The 15,474-nt window shown below is 35.0% G+C and overlaps 1 protein-coding gene across 9 annotated transcripts in view; it reads right to left on the reverse strand.

Moving 5' to 3' along the window:
• The window catches only part of GRM7 (glutamate metabotropic receptor 7), an 823,590-nt gene that overhangs the window by 469,131 nt on the left and 338,985 nt on the right, over positions 1-15,474 (reverse strand). The window lies entirely within an intron of this gene.

Below are 15,474 nucleotides of genomic sequence, written 5' to 3' on the forward strand. Positions count from 1 at the left end.
TATATATTCCATTCTCTATTTCAAGAACATATAATCAGTCTTTGAAGCAAAAGAAAAAAAAAAATCCTTTGAAGAAAAATAAAAAAGTCCAAATCAAAACTTGTTAACAGCTTTAAGTTCATTCAACACAAAGAACTATTTTAATATCACTCTCTCTATGGTTGTACAAATAAAACAGAGTCTGTTTTCAGATGGGCTCTCAATGTACCAAACATTCCCAATAGGGCACTTATAAGTATCCATAAATATCCATCCTTCACTACCACCTGAAGATCCACAGAAAAAAGCCATCTAGAAAGGGTCATGAGAAGGCTATGTCAGGAGACTTTCAAGTACATCTTTCTTTAGCAACTTGTAACTGAGTCTATCAGACCTGAGTTGGAATCTTAGCTCTGCTTCTTAGCAAGTGCATTATCTGCATCTGCCAAATATTTCAAAGAAAAGCAGCTACTGTAGTCAGGTTGTTGAGTAGATCACTTAAATTCAAGCTTGCAAAGCATTCAGCACAGTGCTTGGCACATGGAAAATATGGCCCAAAATCTTAAATAGTCTCTCACTATATACTGTAAATGCCCTTCATCTATCCCTAAGGAATTATAAGAAGTTCAAAAAGATGTGGATTGAGTTATATCCTGTCTTACGAATCAATCCCAAGAAAACTTTTCCTTGTTTTACATTTCTCCACCTCTCAGATGATATTTCAGTCCATTTTCCCCCACTTCCATGCAGCTTTTTGTTACCTGGACTGGTCTAGATGGGAGTCTATGATGGACATAAGGGAAAATGAAGGCTCAGAGTCTATCCCCCTGTTTTGTTTTTTTTTATCATATCTCTGACCCAACTCAGTCTGTAATGACAGATACATGTCATTATATATTTGTCCAAACCCATAGACTGCATAACACTAAGGCTGAACCTTAACATCAACTATGGACTCTGGGTGGTGATTATTAAGAATGGTACCATTCTAGTGGGGAGGTTTAATCACTGGGGAGGCTAGGCATGTGTGGGAGGGGGGAATATATGGGAAATCTCTGGATTTTCCTTTCAATCTCTGTACACTCCTTAAACTGTTCTAACAAAGTCTTAAATAAAGCATTATAAGAATTTTAAAAAGCTCAGTCTGACTTTAAAAAGTTGACCTACATTTTGGAAAAAAAACTGATCTATGTTTTGAGTCAATCCAACTGTGAATTGGACTTTTTTTTCTTTTTTACAAGATTTGAGTAAGAAAAGATGTTGGAGAAGAGTCTTCCCATGTACAGAATAAAGCTGTCTCATGACTCTATACTGTGAACATGTGCTACTTCCCCTGTTACATCCCTTTCATTCATTTGTCAAAACTGCTACTCATGCATCAAAGGGTATCTCAGACGTTGTCATAAACATGGAATACTTTCTTTCTTGATTCTTCAAAATTAATCACTTATTTCTCTCTCCTATTTGTTATCCTTGACACACTTATGTTCACTGTTCTGTACATAATTATTTGTTCACATCCTGCTCTCTTAGCAGCTCCCATGGCTGGGACTCCTTGTGCATCATCAGCACCTCCTTCAGTCCCCAGTATGAACTAAGTCTTGATACATGTTGAACTAAAGCCCCACTGGAGGTCAGTAGTTAAGGGGACAGATTAGAGCTGGACTACCTGCTTGAATCCAGATCTACCTCTTCCTAATCGGGGGTCCTTGGGCAATTATTCAAACATTAAATGCTTTAGTTTCCTCATCTATAATCATATATTTCATAGAGATGTTGTGAAGATTAAAAAAATCAGTGCGTGGAAATTCCTCACATCAGTATGTACTACAGAGTTAAGTATTCTGTAGATGCTAGGTATTGTGATGATTTTCACTGTTATTGTTGTTATAGTGATTTGTCCATAGACTTGTCACATCATCCTCCCAGCAAACATGATTTTATTGGTTAGCCTTGGAACTTTATCAATATGAATAGTATTTCTGAGAAAAAAAATTATATGCTCCCAATTAAAAATATATTTCAAATAAAAATATTATAGAATGCCATCTGTTCATTTGTTAGAGATGACCAATTGGATGAAATCCTAAAGTAACATATTTAAGTGTTTGACATTGTGGTATTAGACACCTTTTGATTGAGCACCAAGCGTATTCAGGTCATCTTTGTAAGGCACATGTTCGTAAAATGGATTATATGTAACAAGAAATCGACTGGTGTCTAGGAATCACCAACTCATATCCTGCTTCAGTTAGTGCCTAATTCAGTGTTCGGGGCTCACTCACAGAGCCTTTCAAGGGAAAGTGACATCTGGACCAGACAGAGCTGGTGCACAGAGCCCTCCTCTTCTCCTCTAGCTGTCTTTCTATCTTCTCCATAACACACACACACATATACAAACTCATATATACACTTTTTGTAATAGCTCCAGGTTTGAGAGTTTAAGCCTATTGAGTGGGTAGTCTTTCAATGCTTCTGTGAGCAAGTCAATGGATGGGTAGGCTGGTGGTCCAGTTGAGGCAGTAATGACCTATATCACTATTCCACCACTACAAAATTCATAAATACATAACAGGGTCTTATGCAACAGCTAATTCCCAGAAGTGCTCTGACATGAACGACTCTGGTTTGCTCCATTATTTCTTCCCTGCAGCACACTTAATACTGTTTGAAAAAAAATCCTTAACACATAGATTTTAAGCTTATGTCATTCTCCATTCACAAATGCTGTTCAGAAAAAAAAAAAAAATCTGTTCTTACACAAATAAAATCTCTTCGAAAGCTTTCTTTAAATTACTGGCCTACATCCAACTTGTAATCTATGTCCAAGTTTCTCCTTACCTTTCACACTGTTCTCACTGAATTCAGATGAATCTTGGACATTTCCAAGAGAAGAATCAAAGTTACACCAAATGACTCTCTTACTAAAAAATGAACCTTTACTCAGAACTGAACACTAAGAAACAGTTGCTGGTACATACTTAATCAGATGACTAGAATTCATCTGATTGAATTCATCTGACTAGAATTCAAGTCACTTACACATAATAGCAACAGTTGACCCATAACAGATTGTATGAAAGTCTAATACCATGTGATCCTATTTACTCTTAAGATACACAATCCGGGCAGCTCGGGTGGCTGAGAGGTTTAGCGTGGCCTTCAGCCCAGGGCGTGGTCTTGGGGGCCTGGGATCGAGTCCTGCATCAGGCTCCCTGCAGGGAGCCGGCTTCTCCCTCTGCCTATGTCTCTGTCTCTGTCTCTGTCTCTGTCTCTCTCTCTCTCTGTGTGTCTTTCATGAATAAATAAATAAAATCTTTTAAAAAAAAAGATACATAATCCTTCAAAATGATAAGCATCTCCATGGTGCCTTTTCTATTTTAGCTTTTAATTCCTCCAAATGCTGGGTATAAAATTTTATTAGTTTCTATTGCAAAACATTTGTAAACATATATTTATTCCACTATTAATTAATCAATTAGAGTAGATAATTTTTTTTTCCTACACAAGGGTTCAAGCAGAAGATGGGGAATTGCAAATCCACAAAGTCTATAAATGTAAAGAAGCATTAAACATCTGGCAACAACGGGCACCTGAGTGGTACAGTCTATTAAGCATCCAACTCTTGGTTTCAGCTCAGGTCATGATCTCAAGGTGGAGAGATAGAGCCCCCATGTTGGGCTCCATGCTCAGTGAAGAGTTTGCTTGAGACTCTCTGTCTTTCTCTCTCTCTCCCTCTGCCCCTCCCCCTCTCTAAAATAAATGTGTAAATCTAAAAAAAAAAATCTGACAACAAAAAAAAAATGTGTCTAGGGTGAGCTGAATTAGGGAAAGGAAGAAGCTCATTTGTTTTCTTTCACATTGTTGGGTTTTTTGGTTTTGCTGGTTTTTTTTTTTTGTGTTTTTTTTTTTTTTGCACTCTCCAGAGAATATTTCACATTAAAATCCATCTACTTTTCAATTTTTTTCATACAATATTCAAACTGTCTCAAAAATTTTCAAACACCTACAGTCTACTAAACAGGATAATGGATAAATGAGTAATATCTTCATGTGCAGTGAGAAGCCGTGTAACAAAATATGCAGGGATCCCTGGGTGGCGCAACGGTTTGGCACCTGCCTTTGGCCCAGGGCGCGATCCCGGAGACCCAGGATCGAATCCCACGTCGGGCTCCCGGTGCATGGAGCCTGCTTCTCCCTCTGCCTGTGTCTCTGCCTCTCTCTCTCTCTCTCTCTCTGTGACTATCATAAATAAAAATTTAAAAAATATATGCATACAGTAGTTGGTTTCAATCCTAGTTCCAGCACTTGTCAGTATTAGACACTGGACAAGTTTCTTAGTTCTCTGTACCTCAGTTCCTTCAGCTATAAGAAGGAAATAATTTAAAAAGCCTACCTTATAAGGTTGCTGTGAGTAGATGAGTTAATACAAAGAAGTGCTTAAATTGGTACCTGTTCTATAATCAATGCTCAAAAAGTTATCTAACGATAAAAATGTTTCTGTGAGAGTAACCATTTTGTCCTTCTCTCTTTTTTTTCTGTTCTATTGTCATGAGTGTTGATACTGAAAGGTAAATATAAGATCCATGAGTTCTCCTCCACACCATCTTTCAGCTACAGCCAGAAAGATTAAGTCACTTTTAAATGGTTCTCTAATCAATCACAGTGGACATCAGTGAAAAGTACTCAAGTCTACTTTTTCTAACGCAGTGATTCTTTCCATTGCATGACACCATGAGGTCTTTAAAGAAAAAGCCTGATTTTTTTTTCCTTTTGTGTAAAAATATTCATTACTATGTCAACATTTGTCATATTATTTTAAAAAACTATTAATACATTAGCTAATCAATAGGTAGTTGATCATATCTTCATGACATTACTATTAAAGTTTCTATCCTTTCCCATTCTAGACATCTAAAATGCAGGTATCAACACTATCCACACTGAGAAAGCCATGGAATGGAAATGGTAAGTAATGTACCTAATATCACACACATGGGAGTAGAGCCATGGTTAAAACCTAGTACATTTGATTCCAAGTTCCATAAACCTCTATCAGAAGGGACTTTACCATGAGAATGAAGAATATAGCTGTAGAGCCCTCTGTTATTCTCGTGTGCCAAACATCTATTTCCATGTCTGTCAGTAACAGCTTCTCAGATTTTTATTTGGGAAGTTGTCCTTCTCCCACTGGACACATTACTAATAGGGCTGCTGTACAATATACTTCCATAATTCCCCTAATCCAACTAAAAGGATGAAGACATGAACCAAGCTAAGAGAATAATTCATTCTTGTTCTAGAATTTGATTCTTTTGAAAAAAATTTGGAGCAAGTTCTCAAAGTTTCCTTAAGCAACAGCCTGAAATTGAATTCCTAAAGATGCTGTGTCCTGAAATTCCTGAATCCTCTTTTCCCACCTATTTTCTTAGGTTTTATTTCTGATCCTCTATCCTTCTAATAGATGTGTTCTGTTACTGTTTCCCAGGATCAAGATCTAATTCTCACTACCAAAATGTTTTAACTTATACAAATATAGGCATTCACCTTAAACTAGCCATATTGACATCTCCTTTTTAATTTTTTGATATAATAGCTAGCACTGACCCTTCTCGCCTTATGATAGCAATAATCCCCCTTGGCAATTCATAGCACATGTGCCTCAGTTTAGGTTGGCCTTACCTACAGGTGCTGAGATTGGGCAACCCTATCATTAAATTCACCTCATCACAATTACAGGCTCAGTGACAGATTCATGACACAAATTCATAACATCAGAACTAACCACAGGTATTTCTGTGAAACAAATTATGAAAGAATACCTTCCAGGTTGCTTTGAGAGAATCAGTGACTCAGTGAAGATTTTCATACTAAAGTAGGCAGCAGATAGTGAAGGAAACCTAATTCTCAAAGTTTTTGAGCCCAAAGGCCCAACTATCCCTAAAGCTAAGAACCGTCCTGGACTTTTAAATCATCTAAGCCACTATGTTGGTTATCTCTCTGTTTGTAGGAATTGTATTTCTGTCAGTTGCAATTAAAGGTGTCATCCAAAATGACAACCAGCAAAAATTCCTCTCACAATTTTGTTCTGGTGCTAACCAACACATGGTAGTAATACTGCCCCTTCATGCTTTTTAGAACTAACTATAATTTTATAAAACCTTCTACTTGTTGATTTCTTATTATGGGTGGGTTTTTTTTTCATTTGATAAATATTTAATGTTTGCCATTTCATTTTAACAGTAAGAGCCATACAAGGAAGGTGAGTGGTATTGTTCCCATTTGGCAGATGGGAAAATCAAAGGAGAAAATGGTTTAGTACTTTATCCAAAGTCATGCTGGAAGGTAGGCAAAGGACACTATTATAGGTTTCTGAGAAGTCAATGTGCTACATTCTTTGGGACAATATAGTACATTTATTGAAAAAGAGATGTCAGGGCAGCCCTGGTGGCCCAGCGCCACCTTCAGCCCAGGGTGTGATCCTGGAGACCTGGGATCGAGTCCCACATGGGGCTCCCTGCATGGAACCTGCTTCTCCCTCTGCCTGTGTCTCTGCCTCTCTCTCTCTCTCTCTCTCTCTGTGTGTGTGTGTGTGTGTGTGTGCCTCTCATGAATAAATAAATAAAATCTTAAAAAAAAAAAGAAAAAGATGTCAAACACAGTAGTATAAGTATTGCAGAGGCAATAGTTATTCTATTATCTGCTAGAACTCTAAAAACCATATTGTACAGAGTTGCCCAATTATTCTCAAATAAATGATTGCCCCTTATTTTCTAAATGTCTAAACTGTAAACATTCGTTCAATGTGAATTGAATCTTTGTGATTTCTCATGGATTCATAAAAATGGTAAAATTACAAATGGCAAGAGGCAATCCAAAAAGAGATTATATCTAATATAAAAAATGATTAATATATGACCGAGTAAGACTTCTACAGTTAAATAGACAGAATACTGAAGAAATACCTTAATTAATATTAAAATAATTTAAATAAAAATTATATCACATATTTCAGTTGAAATCTATTTTCTTCTAATCTCTAGGTGACTCTTTAACCTCTATCAAGTCTTAGCTAAATCAGAATGCCCTTGAGAGTGCTTTCTGAATATGCTTAATGGTAAGTGAAGTTTATTTATGGAAGCAAATTAAAGTAATGCCACTTTTAAGCTTTGTCTGATTTGATCCTGAAACAAATGTTTGTGATGAAATAATAAAACCCCTTAAAATAGAGTTTTATTATCATGCAAATTCCCTAGGAGCTGACTATAGAGTATCATACAACATGAGGAAATTCACAATTACAAAGTAGATAAACGAGAGAATCAATTGAACATAATGAAGAACAGGGCAGAAAGCTTGTTTTGTACAATTTCAAATAGGAAATTCACTTTTCAGATTACTTTCTTCAGTAGACACACCTTGAATGATCCATACCCTTGTATAATTCCTTTCCCCTGAGTGCAGGTGAATCCTGTGACTTGCTTCTAAATGATAGAATATGACAAAGCTAATGGAATATTGCTCCTGTTATGTTATGTAGGACCCCTATCTTAGCCAACTGGAGTGAGAAATGTTTTTGCTGACCCTGAAAAAGCAACAGCCATACAGTGAGCAACATGGCAGGGAACCATGGGAGGCCTCCAGGACCTAGGGTGGCCTTTAGCCCCACAGTAAAAAGCTGGGACACTCAGTTATAGGCCATAAGCAAATGAATTCTAGTAAGAAATTGAATGAGCTTGAAAGTCGATTTTCTCCAGTCAAGCTTCAGATGACACTGCAGCTCAGGCTGATACAGTAATTGCTGACTTGTACCATAGCCCTGACTTCTGACCTATAATAACTATGACATAATAAATGAGTACTGTTTTAGGTTGCTAAGTTTGTGGCAATTTGTGAAACAGTAATAGAAAAATCAATATACTTTCTGCTTTGAAATTCATGTTTTTCTCTATTTTTGATGAACCTCAGGACCTGTCATATACTAAGTACATAGTAAATATGTGTTGACTATAGATGTGAAAGTCATTTTTTTAAAGCCAGAACTGGGACTACTGTCTTACCAATAAAAGACACTGGTACTATGTATTTCCAAAAAACATGAAGATCTGAGGATATGATATAAACCTAAATTTCTCACAACTTACTTTTAATTTTCATAGATAGATAAATCATCATCATAAGTGAATTATCAGATGAGGTTGATATTCCAGATCCATCCACAAACCAGTGTTTGGGTTTCAGAAATTCAGAATCTCTCCTAAAAATAGTTTATAGGATATCACTACAATAAAATGAATTGAGAAAATTAGAATCCTCAAAGACCAGAATACAAGGAAACCAATCAATGCTTAAAGTCAAATAAATACATGAAAAATTCCTGAGCACCGATGTGAAGACTTTACCAATTAATTGACAAAATTAATAACATATATATAGTCACATATATATGTTACATATATATGTCACATGTATATATATGTCACATAGTCACACACACACGCACATATATATACATAGTTCAGTCAATATACAAATTACAAGAACAATTATACAAATTACAAGAACAATTATCTAGATAGGAAAACAGCATGGGAAAAGGGGGAAAACATTCTGTTTCCTCTCCAACATTAGTTTAGTAATGTGAATAAAATTATGAGAAAAAGAATGTGTGATTCCAAAATTCACTTTCCAGATATGCTGTCATTTATGTTGATGGCAAAGATAAATACTCTTACATATTCAAGTGCTAAGAAAACAAACTGGATAAAATTACTGACAGACTGGATTGAACAAAAAAAAATAATTTAAAGATAAAATTAATTCTAATTAACATTTGTGAAATGTAATGCAAATCTCAAGATCACACCAATAAATCTATGATAGGATGGTGTGTAAAGAAAAACTGAGATTGAGCTAATTTCACTGCCTGCTGTATTAGTTTGCTGTTGCCACCATGACAAACTATCACAAATGTAGTGACTTTAAAAATATGCATTTATTATCTCACAGCTCTGCATGTTAGAAGCCTGGTGGGATTAGTGCTTCTCTGCTTGAGTCTCACAGGCTCACATCAATGTGTCAGCATGGCTGTATTCCTTTCTGGGGTCTCTGGGAGTGATTCCACTTCAAACTCAATCAGGCTCTTGGCAGGATTCAGTTCTATGGAGTTGTAAGACCAAGGTCCTGTTTCCTTGCTGTCAGATAGGAGTCTTTCTCAGCTTCTGGTACCTTTTGCATTACTTACCTTATGGATCCCTTCCTCCATTTTCAAAACCAGTTATCATGGGATGTGTCCCCCGCACTTGAAATCTGTGACATTCCCTCTTGCCTCATCTCCTCTCCTTCTTCCTCTTGTCTCTCTAATTCTTCTACCTTATTCCTCCACTTCTAAGGGCTCCTATGATTACAAGGGGCCTACTCAGATAATCTAGGATAATATATTTTAATATTTTATGACATCTGCAAAATCTCTTTATAGCATTACATAGATTATTGTTTGATTAAGTAACCAGGAGATATGAACCTTCAGCAGGGGGCCTAGGGAGGATAACTTGAAAATCTGCCTACCATACTTACTTAGCAAAGGAAGCATTCAGAAACACTGTCATATTGTTGGTGATGACTCATAAATACAACTTCAAATATGATTATTTTAAAACTGAAATGTAATTATTAGGAAACATAAAAATAGGTAGGATGTATCTCCTCCAAGTCACTCAAGAGAAAAGAGAAAAGAAAACTTATGTAGTAAAATATATAAAGCAAAGGAAAGTAGAAGGAAGGAAACAAGTAAAATAAAATATTAAAAAGAAATAAAATTAATAATTACATTAGTAAAGATAAAAGGTGAAAATAAATGCAAAAAAAAAAAAAAAAAACCAGAAAGTATTAGATGAAAATGTGGAAGATTATTTATACAACCTGAGAGGGAGAAACCCTTATGTTTATAAGATGTGGAATCCATGGAAGAAGAGATTGGCTATGCCAATTAAATAAAGAACAGATATTTCCACATACCATCAAGCAACAAATCAAAAGACAATTAAATAAAAAAGTAGAAGACTATTGGTTGCATGGTTTCTAAAATCAAAGAAAGAGAACAACCCAATGGAAAAATAAGCAGAAATTATGATTGAAAGTTGACAAAAAAACATACAAATATTTTTGAACATCTGAACAGCTGTTCAACTTTATCACAAGAAAAATTAAAATTAATACACTGACAGATGATGACTACATTTATCATAGTGAGCAGTAATGTACAGAACTGTTGAATCACTGGGTTGTATACCTGAAACTAATATAATATTGTTTGTGTGTTAACTATACATGAATAATACATTTTAAGAAGAAAAAGAACACTGAGATTCTACCTTTATTCAGAGTAGCAACATACAGAATCTCTGGTAAATATTTTGCAAAGGAAACATCTCTCAAAATGCTAGTAGAAGTTTAGACGGATATAGCCTCAATAATTATATTGAGTAATATTTGTAGCAAATATAATTGGGTAATATATCCCTTTTTAAAGAAACTTTATTTTAGAGTTTTAGACTGACAAGAATTGCGAAGACAACTGCTGAGACCTCACACCTAATTTTCCCTGTTATTAGCATCTAGCCTTAGTATGGTACATTTGTCACAATTAATGAACCAATGTTGATATATTATTAAAATCCATACATTATTAAGGTTTTTTTCCCCTAATGTCCTTTATCTGTTCCAGAATGCATCGAGGTAACAACTTTACATTTAGTCATCAAGCCTCCTTAGGCTCCTCCTGGCTATTGCATTTTTAAATTTTCCTTGTTTTTTATGACTTCGGAAGGTTTGAAGAGGACAGCCAGATATTTTATAGAGCATCCTTCAGTTAAGATTTGTCTGATATTTTTCTCATGATTAGGTTCAGTCTGTATTTTTGAAAGGAAGGCCACAAAAGTAAATTGCCAGTCTCCCCAAATCATATCAAGGGTACGTACTATCAACATAACTTACTACTATTGATGTTTGCCTTGATCACCTGGTTAAGGTAGTGTTTGCCAGGTTTCTCCACTGGAAAGTTACCTTCCTCCTTTCATAGTATACCCTTTAAAAGGAAATCACTCTACATAGCCTGTATTTAAGGAATGGCAAAAGATTCTCTATCCTCTTGAAGAGGGAATATCTACAGAAATTATTTGCAACTCTCTCCTATGGGAGCTTTGTCTAGTCTCTCCTATTTATTTATTTATTTATTTAGTCACTTATTTATATCAGTATGGACTCATGGATATTTATTTTATACTTTAGGGTATAATCTGATAACACATTATTTTGTTGATCAAAAAAATTTTTTAGCTTTGGCTATTGAGAACTCTTTCAGTTGGTATTTGTGTACCTTTGAGTTATTTTCATCATCATGGCTTTCTTTTTTCTTTGAGTACTTCTTTATTTTCTAGAGCTATAAGATGTTCCAGGCTCATTTTGCATATTTCTTCTCGCAATCATAAAAGCAACCATTTCTCTAAGAAGCCCTGGTTCCATTTACTAGGAATGGGAACAGAAAACCTAGGTGCCAAGTGTACTTGTTGTATATTTGTATACACTAATCCATGTAAATACAAATATCTATCAATATTTCTATATCTAACCATGCATACCTATAGCAAACTAAACATGAACTCATACTGATGCCTCCATCTCTAATCCATAACCACAGAAATCAATATAACCCCTTCCTATTATTTACTGTAACCTATCCCATCAGTTAAGACAATGTCTTTTAAAGACACATATCCAACACTTTCAATTATGCAGACCAACTCATACAGCTGCAATGTGACATGTATAAATACACTCACTCTAGCAAGTTTGTAAGTCAAGATATGAAAATAACTAAACCATAAATAGGTAATCAATTAAATAAACTTATTCCACCTGTAGATTTTATATAAGTGCTATACTGTCTGATTGGGAAAGTTCCCCAAGTGATAGGTTTCAATAAATTAATGAACAAATGGATGAGCAAATAAAAGATGAATAACAGAAACTGAAGAAAAAATCATTAGACATTATCTGAAAAACCTATATATAGAGAGACCTTTTTAACTAAAGAAGGAAATTCAAGAGCTAGGGAAAAAAAATACAGTTTCTCCTCAATCTGTATGTAATAATTGACCTCAGGAGGATTAAACACTTTTCAGTGGGAAAAGAAAACCTATTGTGACCATATATGTTTGTTTAATGATCAAAATACAACCTAATTCATAGCACTAATGCCAAAAATACCATGTAATCAATAGCATAAACATCATTAATTTACTTTAATGGCAAAAATTGCAAGTACAATGTCAATAGACAAAAGGTACTTTGAAAAACAATTTTGTAGTTAGTAATGTACATGACAAATCAATAACAATAATATTCAAAAAAAAGCTTAAGATTGACATGAAAACACAAACAACACAAAAGAAATGTAGATACAGAGTATAAATAGGCGATTAGCAGAAGAGCAAATTCAAATGGTCGAACATATCTGAAAAGATTCTCTACCTTCCCAAGTAATCAGGAAAACGCATTAAAAATTACATGTCCCTGGGTGCCAATGAATGGATAGAAACTGAAATACTGATATTTTTTCTCTTAAACTTGTACATATTGTTTGATCCTCCCCCACAACAAATATGCGTTATTTACATAATCAGACAAGCAAAAGTATTTTTATTAAAAAAAAACAGAAATAGGAATACCACGTAGGAATAGGCAATTCAAAGAAAAAATGCAAATTGAAAATAAACAATGAGACATTTTTAATTTTACTAGAAATCAAAGTATTATTAATTAAGGCAGTATCTTGCATCACCTAAGGAATTTTCAGTGATAAAAATATTGATAATCCTGTACTATTTAGATTTGAAGTCAATAAGAGCTTTCTGCAGGAATTTGAAAATATCTATCAAATATTTCAACATACACATACTTTTTTTTAATTTTTTTAAAGAATTTATTTATTTATTTGAGAGAGAGGGGGATAGCATGAGTGAGGAGGGGGTAGGTGGCAGAGGGAGAAGCTAACTCCCTGCTGGGTAGGGAGTTCCACATGGGTTTGGTCCCAGGACCCTAAGATCAGGACCGGAACCAAAGGCAGATGCTTAAATGTCTGAGCCACCCAGGCACCCCACATACATACTTTTTAATCAACAACTGAACTGCTAGTAATTCAGACTAAGGAAATAATCTGGGATTTCTGGAGGTTTAGCTGTAAAACTGCTACAGTGTTAGTCACACCCCCATTGTTACATGCTCACAGCTGTTGTTCATATCCCTATTATATATGAACAATGATTATTTCTGTGTTTAGGAATTTTTAAATAGTTAAAATACTACATATAATCTTTGCTACAAAATATTTGTATCTTATAGATAATTTCTTGTAGAAATTTTAAGGGTTTCAAAACGTGCACATACTACTTTTTCAATTAGTGTATATGTGTGTGTAGATGAGAAAAACTCAAAAAACATGAACAAAGGACCATGGGTTATTGTTTTCCTCTAATTTTTCTTTATTATTATTGAAATGTCTTTTAAATGAAATAAAAAGTAAGACAGCCTTGGTAATTTGTAATATTTTTTCTTCAGATTTTAGGACTGGATAATCATTACCATTTAAAAAGTCTATAGTAAGAATCTGAACCAGAGTGGAAAAATCAATTGTAGGTAATAAAGCTGAAGAGGACAGCTAGGAAGCCACAGGGAAACAATAACAGCTCCACACTCTTCCAGTTGAGTGGGAATTAGGTCAGTCAGCACACACTTAAGTCGACCATTGGAGCAAAATTATAATTTACTTGAATCCCATCATCGGGGTCACTGGTGGCCCATTTGTAATTCACTTGTACTTCATCACATCCTTCCTCAATCTGGCCATCATAATCCCTCATTCCTCTCTCAAATTAGCTCCCTTCTGTTAAGAAAGATATCTTGTCATTTTGTTTATTTTTCCCCTTCTTTCAATTTCAGCAACAGTTAAGCAGATAAATGACCTCAGAGACACACCAGCTTGCCTAAAAAAAAGGAACCGCTTCCTCAAGATGCAAAAACCAATGATGTGATTACATAAATTACTAGAAATCTTTCCATTTGGCTGGTTACAGAGATGCCTGAATCACATATTAAAGACAGAGGTTTGCACTTACACGACTACCTGAAAATTGGTTGATACAGCAGAGTTTAATATTGGCATATTCAACACCCCCTATAAAGCTGTCAAGTTGGGTCACTTGTGTCTCAAATAAAAATAAGCCAGCAGAGAGGACAATACATACACACACAAAATGAAACAAAACAAAATCCTAAACATTCTTCAGATGTGCCCTTTCAATCTGAGTAATAAAAATATTTGCTAGTAAATTTCTGCAGTAATAGAGAACAGAGTATTTCAAGTAATTTTTTTAGATTGATTGACTTGAGGGGGAGAGGGAGGCAAAGGGAGAAGGAGAGAAAGTCTTAAGCAGACTCCATGCTGAGAGATGCAGGGCTGGATCTCAGGACTCTGAAATCATAATCTGAGCTGAAATCAAGAGTTGGATTTTCAGGTATTTTTAGGGACTTCAAGAGCAGTGATATTAGTAATGTGCACATATAAGGATGTGGGCACAAAAGATTTGTTATTTTCCAATTGCAAATAAGCATCTAAAGCAATCTCAAATCCTTCTGTATTTTGTAGAACTGAGACAATCTCATCATTTCACAGGGTTGGCAAAGATAGTATTAAAATACCCTGTCATCAATTTTAGCATGTATTTTTATTATTCTAAGGGAATAGAAATTACAAAATACATTACAAATGCTACACTCAAAGCCTATCACAGACATTATATGTACCCAAATGCACACACACATAATTGTTTCCTATCAATTCATAATCAAGTATTGTTGTTGCTTATGATTACATTAACATAGGATAATAAAGCAAAGACATGTTTTCTATAGAAAATTCACACTTTTGCTTTCCTCAGCTTCCAAATTATAAAAGTATAGGCATATAGCCAGGTATGCTCTTTTGAAGTGAAAGGACTAGCAGAGAGAGGCAACTTCCCAAGGCATTTCTAAAACCTTTTGGAAATAAAAGCAGAATCAGACCTGGGAAAACATTCACCTTATTATTTTAAAAATATTAGAAAATTAAAAAAACATTTTTGTAGAGCTAGGGCTAAATGTCTTTTTAAATGGTGAATATTTGACAATTCATATTCCTGTCCTTTGACATGGCATATCTTTGCCAAGAGGGTTTTCAAAGAGAGACAATTGGGATGCCTGGGTGGCTCAGCGATTGAGCATCTGCCTTCGGCTCAGGGCCTGATCCCAGGATCTGGGATCGAGTTCCACATCAGGCTCCCTGTGAGGAACCTGCTTCTCCCTCTGACTGTGTCTCCTCCGCCTCTCTCTGTGTTTCTAATGAATAAATAAATCTTTAAAGAAACAAAAAAACAAAGTGAAACAATTGGACTGGATTGC

Source organism: Vulpes vulpes, chromosome 9 (assembly GCF_048418805.1).
Source record: "Vulpes vulpes isolate BD-2025 chromosome 9, VulVul3, whole genome shotgun sequence".
Lineage (NCBI taxonomy): Eukaryota > Metazoa > Chordata > Mammalia > Carnivora > Canidae > Vulpes > Vulpes vulpes.